At 40.6% G+C, this 18,466-nt stretch overlaps 1 protein-coding gene across 4 annotated transcripts in view; it reads right to left on the reverse strand.

Moving 5' to 3' along the window:
* Positions 1 to 18,466, reverse strand: part of ARB2A (ARB2 cotranscriptional regulator A) — a 257,706-nt gene that overhangs the window by 210,619 nt on the left and 28,621 nt on the right. The window lies entirely within an intron of this gene.

Genomic DNA, 18,466 nt, shown 5'->3' on the forward strand with positions numbered 1-18,466 from the left:
TAATTACTAAGTCCATCTTATGGAAATTCTCCGTTTTAAAAAAAATTACATACATATGCATATATATGTATCAATACTAAGCAGATGATTCAATCAAGCACCTGCACTACAAGCAATTAAACATCAGCAGAAAGCAAGACCCCTGACCCAAGGTGAGACAAGAAACATAATGATTAAAAGATTGCAAAAGAAAACAAGAAACTAAAAAAAGCTCAGAAGTTTAACAGTGGAACCAATTTAAATGAAGATTATGAATACAATTCAATATTCCAATCCTATCCATATAGCTACAACTATCTTATCTCTAAATTTCATAGTAAAGACGAGTTATGAAAAGGAATCTGAAGTAAGAGCAGTTCTGATTATCCAAACTATTATGGAAAAAAAAAATGTTGTTAAGGTAGTGAGGCAGTGTTACAGTTTCAAAAGATTAAAAATCCATGCTAAAACCAACTGACACATCAGATTAACATTGTTAAAGCACACCAGCTTTTGTAGTCATGGACAAAAAAAAATGTGATGTGTCATGAATCATATAATTCTGACACCTTTCATTGCTCATCAGAAATGGCCTAATAAACATTACAGATGGACTGAAGGATTAATTTTATGTAAATCCAGAGCAGAACTCTAAATAACATCTTCTTTTCATTAGCAAGATGTCTTCACCATTTTGCCTCTGTGCTCCAGAATACTAGTGAGTCAAAATAAACAGGATTTACTTACTTTTAACTGAAAGGACCCCTTTTCCCCAGCCTAAACAACTCCTGCTCCTTCAGAAGCTCCTCATAGGACTTCGGCTGGTGCTAAAAACCTTTAGCAATCCACATGCTCCCACAGATTTGTGAACATCTGTGTAGCACAGCTGGTCACTACCTACCTCCTCCTGTATTATAGTGTATCTACTCTGCTCCCTGTCCTTGTCTACCAGCTCAGGAGGTCGGTTGTCCTGAGGATAACCAGTTTTGTTGTTGAACACTGCAACTAAGGTGTGAAATACACCAGCCTTTTTCTCATCTTTGGTGACTATTTTCATCCCTTAGCATTCAATAAAGAATGGAGTTTTTTCCTTCATTCTTTTTTTATTAAAATACTTATAAACCACTTATTATTATTCTTTACAGAAGAGGCCAGATTAACTTCTAATGGAGCTTCTGCCTGTTTAATTTTCTTTCTGCATGACCTAAAAACATCTTTGAATACTTCCTGAGTTGCCCACTCCTTTTTCAACCCTATTTTTTTCCCTCTGAGCTCCTTTGAAAACTTACTGCTCAGCCAGGCCACTCTTCTTCCCCACTGGCTTCTCTTTCAGCACATAGGGATGGCCTGCTCCTGCACCGGCAAGATTTAGTTCTTGAAGTATGTCCACCTTTCTAGACCACTTTCTTTTTAAGGGCTGCTTCTCAGGGAACTTTCTGAATCAATCCCGTAAATAGGACAAAGTCCGTCCTAGGAAATACAGGGTAGAAATTTTGTTGAGGTCCCTCCTAACTCCACCAAGAATTGAAAACCTTATAATTTTGTGGTTGCTGTGCTCAAGATGACCACCACATCTCCCACCAGCTCCTCTCTGTTTGCAAACAGCAGGTCTAGCAGAGCCCCTGGCAGGCTTGCTCACCATCTGTGACAAGAAGCTCTCCTCTATACACTCCAAGAACCTCTAGACTGCTTCTGTGTTGAGTTCCCAGCAGATGCCTGGCAGGTTAAATCTCCTACAAGAACAAGGGCTGGCAATCTTGAAACATCCTCCAGCTGCTTATACAATAATTCATCCATGTCTTCATCCTGGTTGGGTGGTCTGTAGGAGGCTCCCACCAGGATGTCAGCCTTGTTGGCCTTTCTCTGATTCTTACCCATGGCACTTGATCTTATTGTCATTAACCTCAAGTGCCATGGTATCCAGAGTCTCCTCAACATACAGAGCGACCCCTCCACCTCTCCTCCCTCTCCTGTCTCTTGTGAAGAGCTTGTAGCCATCCATTGCAGTGCTCCAGTCCTGCAGGTCATCCCACCACATTTCTGTGATGGTGACTATGTCATCGCTTTCCTGCCCCTTGCTGGTAACCCACGCTGCACGCATCAGTGTACATGCACTTCAGATGTACTGCTGATTTCACCCCTGACTCTGGCTTACCACCCTTGGGCTCACCTCTGGAGTGCCTGGTTTTATCCCCTTCCTCCTTCAAACCTAGTTTAAAGCATTCTCAGTCAGCCCTGCCAACTCATGGGCCAGAATCCTTTTGCCCTTGTTGGACAGACCGAGCCCATCTGACTCAAGCAGGCCTGGTGCTGTAAAAATTGCCAGGGTAGAAAAACCAAAATTCCTCTGATGGCACCAGCCTTGAAGCAGTCATTTAGTGATTATATGGGTTTTCCTATTCCTTTTATCATTCATCCCTGCTCTTGAAGGAACTGAGCAGAACCACACCTGTGCTCCTGTCCCACCAACCAATCAATCCAGAGCCCTGATGTCCTTTCAAATGACCTGGTACCCTTCTTGTCAGCCTCATCACTGACAACCTGGACAAGCAGCAGTGGGTAATAATCAGAGGGGTGAATTAGTTCAGGGAATTTCCTGCTGATATCCCTTACCTGGGCCCAGGAAAGCAGCAGACTTCCCTGTGGAATGGGTCTGGTGACATACAGGGCCCTCAGTTCCCCTCAGAAGGCGAACTTACTACAACTACCCTTCTTTTATTCTTAATTTCCTGAGGTTGTGATCCGTCTGACAGACAAAGTGCACCTGGGAGACTCCCCGGATTTTTTTGTTTACCATCATCTGCCTGAGTCTCTGGACCAAGGGCCTTGTACCTATTCTGTAAGGGCAGAACTTTGCTACCTCTCTGAGAATGGAACTTTGCTACCTCTCTGAGTAGGTACCATTTCCATTCCCCCCCATCTGCTAGGTCTCCTCCTTCTGCCTGATGGTAAGAGGGACGGGGCTGCTCTGACTCCTGCCAAGCTTCTCTCAGGGTTGCAAGGCTGTAACTCCACCAGCTGATTTCTCTTTTGCTCTCCCTAACAGTCCTTAGCCTTTCCACCTCTTGCTTAAGCCCTGCTACCAGACAGAGCAGATCATTCACCGGCTCACACCACGCACAGGTGCCTTTTGCACTGTCCCCTGCTACTGCCCCCAGGCTCCCTGCAGCAAGGGATCTGGACAGCTGTGTCCTTCTTGGCGGGTTCTGTTTGGGCTTAGCACAGTTTGCTGGCAGCAGCTGCAGGCCTTTGACCATTTGTAAACCATTGCTTGGAAAAAAAAAGGAAAAAAAGCATCCCACAACCAACCAAAAGACATAACCCATCACCCAGACCCTGTCTGCACCCTTCGTGATACCCCTGCTCGGGGGAACTGCCCACGAACTGCTGTGCCATGCCCTCACTGACATGCTAGGCTCATTTGCCCCTAAAGCCTCTTCTAAATTGCCTGCAAATTGCCTAGAGATCATCCCTTGCTCGACTGAATGCTCCTTTTAATAGTCAGCCAAACAATCTTGGTTTTGCTAGATAGAGAAGTGAATATTATGGCTCCTTCTGCTATTTCTGCTGCTGGCTAATGTGCCTTATTTTCCTGCCACCGTATTCTTAAAATTATGACTTGTAATGCAGGACCAAGAGCATCTTCACTCCTGAATATTGCAGAGCATCCCAAAAATATGTTGCTATGATCTAAGGATGTTTTCTGTTACAAAAGAATGTAGCCTTTATTCCAACAAAAATGTAGCCATATTTCCAACAAAATATTAAATGGCACTAAAAATGTGCATCAACCTTCACTTTTCCCTCCTAGTCACTTTATGATTTACTCAATTTGTGTTGATTTCACCTATATTATCTCTAGGGTTACAGGCTATTTTTATGTCAAAAATTACTAGCAGTTAATTTAATATTGCAACCAAATAAATTCCATATAAATACCTAGCAATATCCTCAGTTGGTTTCCGGTGAAGATGGAAAGGTAAGCCCAAGAATCTGAAACTAGGAGAATATACTGAGCATTTCACCAAAGAGTATAACTTTCTAAAAGACAGCTGAAGAAAACAAAAAATTTATTTTAATTCTTAGGCTGACTGTGAACTGACATCAGATTTGTCTTACAGAAAGGTAAGTAAATATCATCTTACAGATTTACTTTGAAGTTACCCAGTCATACAGTATATGTACAAAGGAAGATTTACTCCAGAAAGAAATATATTAATTACATACTTTAATGATTTGGAGTTTTAGCTTACTGATGGAGAACCTGATAAAACCTGACTTGCAACTCAATATGCAACTTGGTAACCTCCAGAAGGTGAATTCAAGTTACCTGCCATGAAAATTATTTGAATTTTATTTACCTATAACCATATACATCTGGAAGTATTTTTAGCATACTAGACCACTGTGTTTTATATATATATATATTTATATATATATATTTATATATATATATATATATATATATATATATATATATATATATATATATAGTTAATTCATGCTATTTATATATATATGTGTATATAAAATATTGTAAAAATCCAACTCATGTCTTTGACCACCCTGGCTGGGAGCAGAGTCCTATTTCTATTCAATTAGTTCCCTGACCACGTTAAAGATAATATCAAGTCCATTAGCTTAAGAATGAAACCTTCCTGGACCATGAACATCGACTTCCCAGGAATGTCTGAGCCTTTCACGAGGACCTGCACCAGGAGCAGATTGCATCTACCATCTCGAATACTGGCACCACTCGGTTACATGTGAAAGAAGCTACCCAGAGGATATTCAGACAGTGACCAGGACACCTGGCCTGGCTTTTGTATCCGTATGGTCCCAGTTGTACATGTGAGAGAAGCTATTCCAGAGAAGCTCAGACAGCCATTCAGACAGCTGGACTGGCTTTGTATCTATATGGTCCCATTTCTACATGCAAAGGGACACAAAAGGACATCCTCTCATTTCTGCCCCAGGCAGAATATATGGGATATAAGCTGGCTGTATGAGACAGTCGGGGTGAACCACTGGGGAGACGCTGGCACTCTGCCAGTCTGTCAGTCGGATCCAGGTTCACCCAGCGCCAAATTCTGGAGTTGACGCTGCCGTGGCTGTGGTGGGTTTTTCTAAATTATATTTTGTTATTGATCTAATAAATCTTGTTAATTTTTTTTATAATTTGGCTGCAGATTTGATCATTTATAACAACTGAAACCATTTTTTGCAACTAGACTACTGAACTATGCTGATATCTGCAAGAATTTATCAGAGCTTTTACTTCATTTTTAATCCTTATGTAGTCCTAGCAAAGTAGCATCCAATGGTCCCTGACATTCCCAAAACACTTCAAAAAGAAGTGATGTGACACTGTAAACTTAACAGTAGATCGAAATTCAGGACAAACAAGAGCTCTGTTCCTGGCAGACAACTGTGAGTATAAGCTCACGTTATCAAACAAGCTGCTTCCTTTTCTACTACTACAAACTGATTTCAAGGCACACAACCCTTTTAAACATGCACTTTTGCAAAACACGGTAGACTTGAGTAGTGGTATACATACTATCAGGTACGTACCTTTTCAAGTGCATCATGATGCATGTCTTGAAAAAGCAGTAGGTGGAAGGCAACATGCACTTTGAAACTGAAACTTTCATAGATTTCCAGAATAAGCTGAGTTAGAAGGGATTAATGAGGACCATTGAGTCCAGCTCCAGCTCCTGCTCCTGCACTGGAGAGCCCAAAGATTCACACCATGTCCCCGAGTGTTGCTCAAATGGTTCTTGAACTGGGACAGCATAGGTGCTGTGAGCAGTTCCCTGGAAACCTGTTTCAGGGTCCAACAACCTCTGGGTGAACAAATTTTTCCTTATCTTTAACCTGAACCTTCCTAAGCTCAGCTTCATGTTGTTACCTTGCGTCCTGTCACTGGTAGGCAACAATGAAGAGGTCAGTTCTTGCCCCTCTGCTTCCCCCTGTGAGGATGCTGAGGACATGACAAGGTCTTCCCTCAGTCTGCTCCAGGCCAAACAAACCAAGTGCTCTCAGCCACTTCTCATAAGGCTTCCTTTCCAGATCCTTCACCATCCTCATGGTCCTCCTTCAGATTGCTAATAGCTTAATATCTTTGATATTATGGTGCCTAAAACTGCTCATAATACTTAAGGTAAGATAGCCAGTGCAGAGCAGAACGGGACAATCCCCTCCCCTGACTGGCTGGCACTGATGGGCCTGATGTCCCCAGCTGCCAGAGCACGTTGTTTACTGATATGCAGCATTCCACTAACAAAAAACCCCAAGTCCCTCTCCACAGTACTGCTTCCCAGCCTCTTGTTCTTGTTCCCCTAGTCTGTACACACAACCAGGTTTGTCCCACAGAACTGAATAACAGCAGAATTTGGGAATAGGTGGCAGGATCCATATAACCAGGAGCATCAAGAAAAGGCACAGCTTTGATATTTAAAGCAGATAAACTTAAAATGAAACAAACTCTCACTGAAGGATGAGTCTCATTTCTTAAAGACTTAGGTATTTTGAACCTGAAGTGTGCAGACCTTTACACATTTTTCTAGTAAAGACATGGATTGCTAAGTAGTCCTGGGTTTGCTTTCCTAGTTGCTTTCTCTTGTGTGCATACCCTCAGGTTAGAAACCACTATTCTAAAGGACACACACTGAAAGCTACATAAGAACACCAGTCCTGATCAAACCTACAAATTCCCTGTAGAGTTTTAGAGCTAGGTGTTGAGACAAGCAGTTGTAAGGCCTTCTTAAATGGTCTTTGACTTCACTCAGAGCAGGAGCTTGAAATTACATTCCCATAATTAAAGCTAAGATCAAAACCTGACAGCATATAGAAAGCACAGCTGTTTGGTACCAAAAATGGAAAGAAGACCGTTGCATATGAAGAGCTTTCAAACTTCTCACAGTTTAAATATTATCCTGAAGTGGCATAAAAGTAGGCCAACATTGCCTGAGCAATTAATTCTTTTGGATTTAACTATGGAGCAAGAGATTAAAACAACTGTTCTTTCTTCTCTTAGTCTATGTCACATTCTGACTCTAACAGTCTTGACGTTCAGTACCATTCCCAGAGGATTAGGTAACAGCTACAGAGGACTTGCGCTGCTTCTTCTAAAGTTTTCATACAAACTTCACAAAACTTAAGTGAATCATTACATATGACCACCTTACAAAACTTGAAAACCAGCACATTTTCTCCCCTAGAAGTCAGCTTCACATTCATGCTGTAAGTCTACCTCCATCTACCATGGTTACCTCTTGCACTTCAACAGAGCGAGTTTCATCAAGGATCTCCTTTACACCTGGAGGCTCCACCACTAGAGTAGGCAGATAGACCTGTGGCTATTATAACAGTAAGGATGTTCCTACTTAAAGGCACTCTGCATTTTTTTTAACAGATCAGCCTAATATAACTTCGCAACTTAACCAATTATTTCTATTAAAGACTGACACAACTGATCCAGCTTTAATGACAATATCAGTGCTCTGCTAAGTGTTAATAAAAACATCCTCAGAGAAATGAAATGTATACATATCTTGTTGAAAATACAGAAAGCATAGAAGTCTTTATCATGCAAAAACTGAAAATCCTTTGAAAGAACAAGCTCTTCTGGAGTTCTGCAACTAAAAATAAACATATTTTAGAAGACATGCTTGATGAAGGCAGTAAAACTACATATTTGTTTTTTCAAAAGCCTCATGCTGAAAAGCAAGAAAATACTTCGTCTTTCATGGAAATTTTTAAGATCACCAATGGAAAGTTCACCTAAACATTCACAAAAGAAAGGTGCACCAACTTGTTTCACCACACATACTGACTGGTGTTCTGCCTAAGCACTACTTAAATATATATTTATTTTAATCACAGAGTTGCCAAAAACCATTTTTTTCACCACTCCCTGAACAGAAAACAAGTCAACTAGCTACCATTTTATTTCCTTGCTGTAAAATGTCTGCTTGATTTTGGAATTTGCTACTGTGCTCATTCTTTTTAAATGAAAACAATTAATAAGTCCAGTGATAATTCAACTTCATTCTGCTGCGCAATAAATTTTGGGTTTTTTCCTAACCACAAAAAAGAGAAGAAAGAAATGGATACATACAGGTAGATTAGCTGTAGCTATAATTTCAGCTATGTGAAAATGGCTGGTACAGAAGTTAAGAACTGAGAGTCTAAACTTTTGCATGTAAACTCAGAATGGCAAGAATGGTTCTAATTGAACTAAAGCTGCTGAAGGTTTTATTTTTAAAAAGCTCATGATGAACTCATTGAAACAGTCCCCCTAATCCAATTTTTGTCATCTTTTTAACAATTAGTACCATTCTTTGAATTGCAGCAACTTACAAGTGCTTTATAAACAACCATCTGCCTTATTGTATCTTTCCTGCTTTTCACTGTTTATCAATTTAAAAATGTAAAACACATTTATCAACAATGTAACAAACTCCCATCTGGGTTTATGAGATGCTCATAATTTCTATCAAAAATCATGCTAACAATAATTATAAAACAATCTCTGAACCTTTCAAGAACTGTCACGTTACTCTGATGAACCAACGTACTGCCAATTGCTGCCTGCAAACTAGAAGAGTTCACTGAAGCACATCTGACATAATCATGCCACTAAAAAGTCTTCACAAACACCAGATTTTGAAAGCTGATTTAGCATATGCAAATGAATATGCTGCATGCAATGAAGAGGCATATTTAAATTTCTGTAGGTACTGTTAAGTAGTCCTGAATCCTAGCTGTCCATTTACTTCACTCAGAAAAAAGAAATACTGAAAATTAACAAACTGTTAAAAGCTCACATCTTCATAGAACTGCGAAGACTGTACACATACTTAATTTCAGTTTTTTCAGCTGCCTCCACTAACTTTCTCTATTATCAGAAACATTGATTCAAAAATGGAAAAAGTTAAAGGCTGGAACTTTCTAAAAACTTTAATTACTTAGAGCTTAGGAACTATTATTAGAGAGAAATTCAGTCTCATGCCCCAAGTTTAGTTGTTTTACCTGATTTGTTTAAAGTCTTCTTTGCCATTTTTTGATTTCACACATACCTAGCAAAAACTGAAAATAATCAAACTAGTATGGAAAACACCCTATAACACATAGGGAATGGTCTGCTAAAGTACTGCATTTATAACTGTCTTTGCTGTCCATAAAATGATAAGGCTCATTTAGGCTCTTCCTTCAGCTGGTACACTCAAGATTCTCTGTTCCCCATAGATTCTTCTCCATATATTAAGAAATGAGATCACACCTTCACATATTTTAAAGATTGTGGCTAATTTTCTCTTCTGCCTACCTTTATATTTTTGTCCAAACACTGCAACCACAAATGTTTTTTGTAACATTGACTCCACTGGAAAATTCTGCTAAAGCAAAAAACCTTCTGCAATATTCATTAGTAATGGGTGTCCTGGTCTGGCAAGGACTGGGTTAATTTTTGCAGTAGCCTGGAGGGGGCATGGCTGGGACCCAGACTTTATTCTATACCCTCTCACATCATTGCTATGCCATCAGGAGGGGACTCCCCTGCAGGGAGAAGGGGTCTCTTCTGCTTGGGGTACCATGGCTGCCATGGGGTCAGGTATGGCTCCACAGTGAACGTTTTACATGTAAATCATAATACTCCTGCTGTTATTCTATATTAAAAAAAAAACCAAACCAAACCAAAAAACAGCTGTTACTTTTTTTGCCTGTCACTATTCAATTTCTTCAATAAACTGTTATATTTTTTCACTTATATCTACTCATATTAATTCTTCCTTATTGCTTAAATTAAGAGGAGGTACCTTATTCCAGAGTGTCCCTCTTAAATTATCTTAAACCAAGGCAATAATAACTAAATCAGCTACATATCTGCTTTTCATTACAATAAAACTGTTCTAAAATAAACTTACTTAGATATACCTACAAACACTGATGACCCTGTCATTTCACTCAGATCTTTTCCAAGGGGGTCTATTAGCAAGAGCCTGCATTACCCTCACCTTCAAGGGCAGGTTGCAATAAAGGGTATTTCAAGGACCCCAAAAGGCCATCGCTGGGCTTTTAGGAGAGCTGCTGTGGAGACAGAGGAAATCAGACAGCTGAACTCTTTGCCTGGTCTTTCAAAGGACCCTTCTGCCATGGGACTGCTGAGGGTTGAAGAATGACAGGTACCAATCACTACCAAAGCAGTGCACCATTGATAACACCATGCCAGCCAGGACTCTGTGAACCTCAGCCATGAGATGGGCTCTGGAGACCAGGGAGTGGCCAGCAGGACTCACTCACCCTTTAGTAGTCCCATATGGCCAGTGTGTAAAATCCAGTGGAGACTGACAAGTAGACTATCATGGCCTGAAAAAAGTACACCACCACTGAGCACTGCTGTGCCAGGTGTGCTGGAACTTCAGTATGAGTCCAAGGCAGCAGAGTGGTGCCACCACTGACATTGCAAATGTGTTTTTCTCCATGTGTTTAGCCTTTAGTGCCGGGCAAGCCTGTTGCCATCTAGAAGGGCATAAAGTACACCTGGAATTGGATGTGCAAGGGGTGGACACCCAGGCCCACTATTTGCCTTGGACTGACCCAGACTGCACTGGAAAAGGGTGAGGCCCCAGAACAATTACATTGATGACATCACCACATTGCTGGGGAACACAGCAGAGAAAGTTTGTGAGAAAGGGGAGAATATAATGCAAATCCTTCCTCCTTTTGCTGTGAAGAAAAGTAAGGTCAAGGGACCTGTCCAGGAAATTCTTTTTTTGGGAGTAAATTGGCAAGATGGACACCATTGGATTCCAATGGACATGGTCTACCAAATAGCAGCTATGTCCCTGCCATCCATCAAGAAGGAAACACAGGCTTTCTTAGATGCTGTGGGTTTTTGGAGGGTGCATATTGCAGATGTGAGTCCTCTCTAGCATGTCATCTGGAGGAAGAATGATTTTAAGTGCTGTTCTGAATGACAAGCTTTTGAACAAATCAAACAGGAGATTCTTCATGCAGTAGCTCTGGAGGCAGTCAGAAGAGGGGAGGATGTGAAAAACGTGGTCTACACTACAGTCAGGGAGAATGGTCCTTCCTGGAATCTCTGGAAAAGTACCTGAGGAGACTAGAGGATGAACCCTGGAGCTGGGGATACAAAGGATCTGAGGCCCACTACATTACAACTGAAAAAGATTCTGGCAGCTTATGAAGGGGCTTGAGCTGCTTCCAAAGTGATGGGCACTGAAGCACAGTTCCTCCTGGCACCCTGATTGCCAGTGCTGGGCAAGATGTTCAGAGGGAAAGTCCCTTCCACACATCATGCCACCAATACTATGCGGAGTAATTGGATAACTCTGATCACACAGAAAGCTTAAACAGCAAATGCTTGTTTCCAAGGGATCTTGGAATTCATCACGACTCAGCCCGAAGGCAAAAAATGTGGATTATCGTCAGAAGAAGAGGAGGAGGAAGTTACACATGCTGATGAGGCCCCATCATATAATCAGCTAGCAGAAAATCAAAAGGAATATGATCTCCTCACTGATGGTTCCTACTGTATGGCTGGGCTACACTGAAAACAGAAAGCAGCTGTACAGGGTTCTACATGGTGAGTCACAGAAGCTATGGAGGGACAAGGTGCATCAAGTCAGGTTGCAGAGCTGAAAGCCATCCAGCCGGCTTTAGATGTCGCAGAATGAGAGAAATGGGCAGTAGCACTGCACTGACTTGTGGGTGACAGTAAATGCACGCAGAGGTGGCTGGACCAATGGAAAAAGACCAATTGGCAGGACAAAGGTAAACACATCTGGGCTGAAGAATTGTGGCAAGACATCACTACTCAGGTAGAGCAGCTGGCTATAAAGGTATTTCATGTATGCAATACATGCACCCAGGAGTCAGGCTACTGAAGAGCATTTGAAGAATGGACAGGTGGATTGGGATGCCAAGATTAAACTGGCTCAGGTGGATCTGGACTGGCAGCATAAGGGTGAATTCTTTCTGCTTGGTAGGCCCATGATGGCTCAGGCCAGCAGGGAAGAGGCGTAATGACACAGATGGGCTCATGGCTTAACTATGGGGTGGATTTAACGATGGACACTATTTCCCAGGTGATCCATAACTGTGAAACATGCACTGTGATCAAGCACACCAGGCAGGTACAGCCCCTGTGGTGCGGTGGATTATGGTCTAAATGCAAATAGCAGAAGGTCTGGCAGGTTATTAATTACATTGCCCTAACCCTGTGCCTCACACCACTGCCTGGAACACCAGCTTGGGCCTCAAAAAGCCAGTCCTGTGGCAACAGAGCACCCCAGAAAAAATTGGGTTGTACTGATCGTAAAGATGATTTTTTGCCTTTTCTTTTATATACCTTTTATATAACTGTCATGTATCCTCAGTCTTTTAGCATGCATACTTGTAATTCCTCATGTCTGATAACTTAACATAGCCCTAGTATTTTGTTAGGCCAGGAGACAAAACATCCTAGAGGCCTCATAGCAGGAGGCTGGAAAACCCTACACTATCCTGGGAAACTAAGGTCTTCTCTAGAACACAGAAATTTGGCCCATCCAGGGGGGAACTCCTTGAATAGGGGAATATCATGCCATCCATTCAGGCCTCCCATTGGGGCCTCTTTGTTAGATATGCTAATTTGTAAGGTCTATAAATTGTATATGCGATCTATCGTGTACATGCTTTGCAGCACATCCCATCTTGATGAAATGATGCACCACAGCATTCTTATAAAGTACAGAGGTAAAAACGCCTTATCCATTAACTGTGTCTGGCTCTCAATTTTTTAAGACCAGGAAAAGGCCTCATAGACCTCATGGCCAGAGAGCACAGTATTGAGTGTGTATCATGTTCCCTGTCAGGCACCAGCTTTTGGGAAAGTTGAACGATGGAATAGACTATTAAAACCACATTGAAAGCAATGGGTGGTGGAAACTTCAAACACTGGGATCTACATTTATTGGAAGACTACCTGGTTAGTTAACACTACAGGCTCCAGTCTAGCTGGCCCTGCCCAATCAAAACCCCCATGTACCACAGAAGGGACAGAGTTCCACTGTGCATATGAGGAATCTGTTAGGGGCAACAGTTTGGATTAGTCGGCCTCCAACAAAGGCAAACCCATCAGCAGGATGGTTTTTGTTGAAGGACCTGAGTGCATTTCATGGGTAATACAGATAGATGGGGAAATGTGATGTGTACCTCAAGGAGAGGTGCAATTGTAATTATTTTTTGTGACATTGACTCCACTAGAAAATTTTGCTACAGCAAAAAGCCCTCTGCAATGTTCATTAGTAGATGGGGGCTCTGATTCTGGCCAGGACAGGGTTCATTTCCACAGCAGCCAGAGCAGCGGCATTGCTAGGACCCCAAGGTTATTCTGTACCTCCCTGATATTTTCCACAAACAGGGAAGGGCTCACTTCTGGAGCAAGGGAGCCTGGCTGCATGGATCAGACCTCCATGGTGAGCCTCTTGCATGGAAATCACTCTTTTGCTTTTGTACACTCTTTGCTATTAATATTTTTGCTGTTTCTGCTAATTTTCTTATCTCATTGCTGTTTCCAGCAAATTGTTCTTATGTCAACCCATCATATTTACTTTTTTTGCCCCCAGTGCTCTCCATCCTATCACAGGGAAAGAGAGGGAGGGGGAAGGAAGGAAGCAGCACACAATTTGGAGTGCCTCAGTGAACCACTGAACTGGGGAGTACCACTCCTAAACCACCAAAATGGGGCATAGCTTGCAGAGAAACAGCACTATCAAAGGAGATCACACAAACCAGAAATTAACCACTTTCAAAAATAAGGACGCGGGAGATATTTGAATTAGATGCTTTCACTCTCCCTCTGGAACAGGAGTTTTAGTGAGCCTTTTTGCTACCTCCATGGAAGTTCACCCTTATTTAACTGTAATACAAGACACTGAAAAAACTCAATTCACACATGCTCCACAGACACCTGTTAAGTATTTGGTATCTAATCATTGAATAGAAAAACCTCTTCAACAGGCCAAGCCAAGCAGGCATTCCATAAAGGCAAATGTTCATGAATCCAACAATATGTTACATCACTATAAATTTATTTTGTTGACTCAGTAAGAGTTTTTCTAAACACTAAATAACTAACAGCAAATACATTAAAAGAAGTTGAGGTACACATGCAATTTTGCTCGATCCATAGTGTGAAGCATGTACTTTATATTATACTAAAGTGTTGCTAGCTGGATAAAATCTGGAAAGTTTCAACGATAAACTGCAAAAAAACCTGAAACTAAGAGTGTAAGGATTTCTACTAATAATCTCTACATTTTATTTGAAACTTGATCCTGAAGCCCTTATTCACAAGATCAGACCTATTGAGTTTATTCACATGAGCTTTGGCTGCAAGATTGGACCTTAAGTACTATCAGGTGCACGTGCAGCCTATCATCAGATTTTGGGTTATTCATGCAAGAAGCTACCCTTTCAAATGCAGACTACTTAATGCTTCCTTCTTCATTAACTTACATGTCCTCTTCTGCTGCTCTATGCTTTCATCTGTGCTATGTAAATAGCCTCTCAGTCATCAAAACAAGTAATGATCTTTGCAACCAAGGAGGAAATTAGTAGCAGGTGAACGTTTATTTTTTAAATCACGTTGAGACCAAGCTGTTCTTTAACTTAAAGGAGATCTGGAAATAAAAATCCAATTTTACTCTTAGCCATCTGAATTATGGGTTTTCAAGGTCATAATTTTACATACTTATCCCACACACACTACTCAAATACTAACCTTGATGGCAATCTACTTTGTGATGAGCTGGATCTAACATTTGTGAACATACTTTAAAGCAGCTTTTTTAGTGGAATAAAACTTCTCTGATGACATAAAATTACCTGTACCTTATCATACATAACACCAGAAATTTCTGATTTAAATGTTCCATTTCTTGTTTTACATATCTGTTCTACATAAATACAAAATACTGTACTATGGTGACTGCAAAAAAACCATCTCAATTCTTTTGTTACCTGCCTACAGACAGGTAGGTCCTTTTGCAGGTCAGAAAGGCTGCATTACAAGACATGGCATTAACTTGAAGAGCATCACAGCAGAGATATTTATGTCATGGTCCACATTATAACCTACATATTCAAAAATCCTCTTTGAATTTTCCAAGACATTGGTAGAAAAGTAAACTGTCAGTACAGGTAAAAGTCTTGTCATCAGTGAAGGCACTCCCAAAAATATTAATGCCAGTGTTCAATGGCCTCCAAGTAATCAACAAATTATAACTGCCTTTAGGCTGTAAGACACATGCAAAGCAACTGACAATATCCACCTTCTGATGCTAGGGATACTCTGGATACTACATGAGTATGAAAGTAGAAAGTCAACAAAAGTCTGCAACAACTAAACTGTTGTCACAAAATTTTTCTCAATCATACTTCAAACTTGCCACATAGATTAATCATCAGTTCGAAGCAGCTGCAACACTATGCTCTATGCACTTTTGCTGCCATTTTAAATTTTAAAAAGCAAATGGAGTGGCTCTCTACAAAATTCAATACCACAATAGAAATGACTGAACCAGAATCACAAAATTATTAACAGTTCACTAAATTGTCTATTAACAACACATATCAAAAGGCTGCAGAAAAAGAATTGTGTGCCTGAAATACCTGATCAGTGAATGAACAATAAAAAGATGTAAAGAGAGGAGATGCAGGCAAACCATTTTGATTTTTGAAGAACCAACTTCCACACAATCAGAAAAATGGCAGAACATCACAGACAGTGTATTAATGACTTTTTATCAGCAAAAAAACCCCATGGATAACCAAACTGAAATTTATTAATACTCCAGAAAAGAGAGAATGATGCTGGAATTATAAGCCCAGGGACTTATAAAGCCACTCACTTCTTAAAAATCAATAAAACACATTAAAAACATCCCACAATACACACACATACACACACACACACATACATATATATATATATATACATATGTATATGCACAGTAAAGAAAGTTTCCTTGTGCAGGATGTACATATCCTTTAAAAATTAGAAAACCAGCATGCAGTGACTGAGCTAACAATGGAAACACTGAATACATAAAACAATTTTGTTCATTGATACAAATATAGGTACTTCATTATCTCACTGGATGACAAGCTACATAACTGAACCCTAAATGCACACTAAAGTACTCCTACAACCAAAGGATGATGTTTCAAAGCAAAGGCCTAAGGCCAGATTTTACTACATCACTTTATAAATCATTTGAGTGACTGCTTCTTAAGCTACTACAGTTCGCTAAACACATCTTCACCTCAGACTACAAAACAGCTTATCAGAGAGTGATATACCACTCCAGTATTACTCAACATTTGCATCAGCAACCCACTAATTTATGGCACAAAACAAGATTTTAGTTATGTGAATAAATGCCAAGGATCAGCACCTCCTTTGTGATGTAGTTATTTGGGAACCTATGTGTTCCCAAATAACTACATCAAAACCAGACAATGGAACATCTATAAATTTGTGGCTTGTTGGAACAATTATGTGGTACCGAGCACCTAGTAGAAAAAGTCTGAAAGACAGATTGAGGGTATTGTTCTCTAAAAACATAAAGCAGACGACTTAGAACAATTCCCTGTCAGACATCTGACCTTAAGCCTTCCTTGTCCTTTACCTACCAATATAAACAAACCGCATTTTCAAAGATCATTCAAACAGGAACACGGAAAATGATTATAACTAAGGCAAAATGCACAACACAGATCATATAAGCATATAAAATCCCTGGTCCCGGAACAAGTACACCAAAAAAATCAAAAAAAGTTTTTCATACTACTGTGGGTTGAAGTTATTTTCACACACTTTTCAGATGCATAGAATGTGAAATCTGCCATGTATTTCCAAATATGTATAGGAAAGTGTGACACAGGTAGCCCATACTGATCTTTAGAATCATGTCTTGTCCAACTCACTATTTGGAAAATGGGAATATTTGAACAATGTAGACACACAAAAACATTTATACACATAGGCCATGTAACAGTATTTCCTCTCAGAATAAATGTGTATGAAGCCACAGCACTATCCCCTTTTTTGCAAAAGTATACAAAGTGAAAAGATGTGAGAAGCACGTTCAGTAGCCCCACTCACTTTCTACTCCCTGCCACAGTTCTTGGCAAGAATGAGAAGGACAAGGTAAAAAGCAAGCTTCATCAATCCTTGGTAAGAAAGCTCTGGCAGGACAGACAGCTGGGCAGCTCCAGCAGAGAGCCCAGGCAGACACCCAAATGAAACAGTAGCTGAGCAAGCAAGCACAGAGCACCCACAGAGGGCTGGAGCACCTCTCCCATGAGGTTGAATGAGGGTGAATGAGTTTGGGTTGCTCAGCCCAGAGAAGAGACATCACCAGGGAGACATTACAGCAGCTTCCAGTGAGGGGGCTACAAGAGAGCTGGAAAGGGACTACTGACAAGAACATGGAGTGAAAAAGGCAATAGCTTCAAAACTATCAAAAGCAGGTAGGTTTAGATCGGATGTCAGGAAGTAGTTCTTGACTGTGAGGGTGGTGAGGCACTGGAAGACTTTGCCCAGAGAAGCTGCGGATGCCCTATCGCTGTCAGCCTTCAAGGTCAGGTCTTCAAATAATCTCATGTAGTAGAAGGTGTCCCTGCCTATGGCAGGAAGTGTGAACCAGATGACATTTAAGACCCCCTTCAACCCAAACCTGTTCCAGGACTGTATGGATAAGGCACTTTTTTTCCTAAGGCACCATTATGCACAAACAAGCCCTGCTTTCCTGCAGATGGCTATACATCTGCCTGCTGATGTAAAGAAGTGAATTGATTTCTTATTGTGTGCACAGCTTGTGTGCACAGCTTTTACTTTACCTATTAAACTGTAACTCAGCCTGTGAATTTTTCATTTTTACCCTTCTGATTCTCTCCCCTATTCCACAGTGAGGAGTGAGCAGGCAGCTATGGGGGGCTGAACTGCCAAGGAAGTACCAGTAGCATCCAAATATGTAATACACCAACAGATAATTAACCAATTCATCCTCAGATTTCTGTTTTATTTGGTGGTTCCTGGTATCTCCTGGTAACATGAGAAAAATCAACCAATGCATTTATGTTCAGCTAAAAAGAAAATTGTCACAGCTTTGTAATCCATGAGGTGACTAAGGTTAAAGAAAATACTGCACTGTATAATCTGACTTATGTAAGTAGATGATATTCTATTATGAAGATAAAGTCAAACAGCAATCTAAATCACATCCTAAGCTACATAGCAAACAATAAAAATATCACATCTACAGAGAAACAGAACAAAACCCATAGCACATGAACACATACACACATATATACATACCCATATATACATCCACATACATACCTATATATGTACACATACAGACATATATACACACACATATATTAAATGTGTGCATATATTTAAATGCCAGAC

The sequence above is a fragment of the Fringilla coelebs genome, assembly GCF_963513975.1.
Source record: "Fringilla coelebs genome assembly, chromosome: Z".
Classification (NCBI taxonomy): Eukaryota; Metazoa; Chordata; class Aves; order Passeriformes; family Fringillidae; genus Fringilla; species Fringilla coelebs.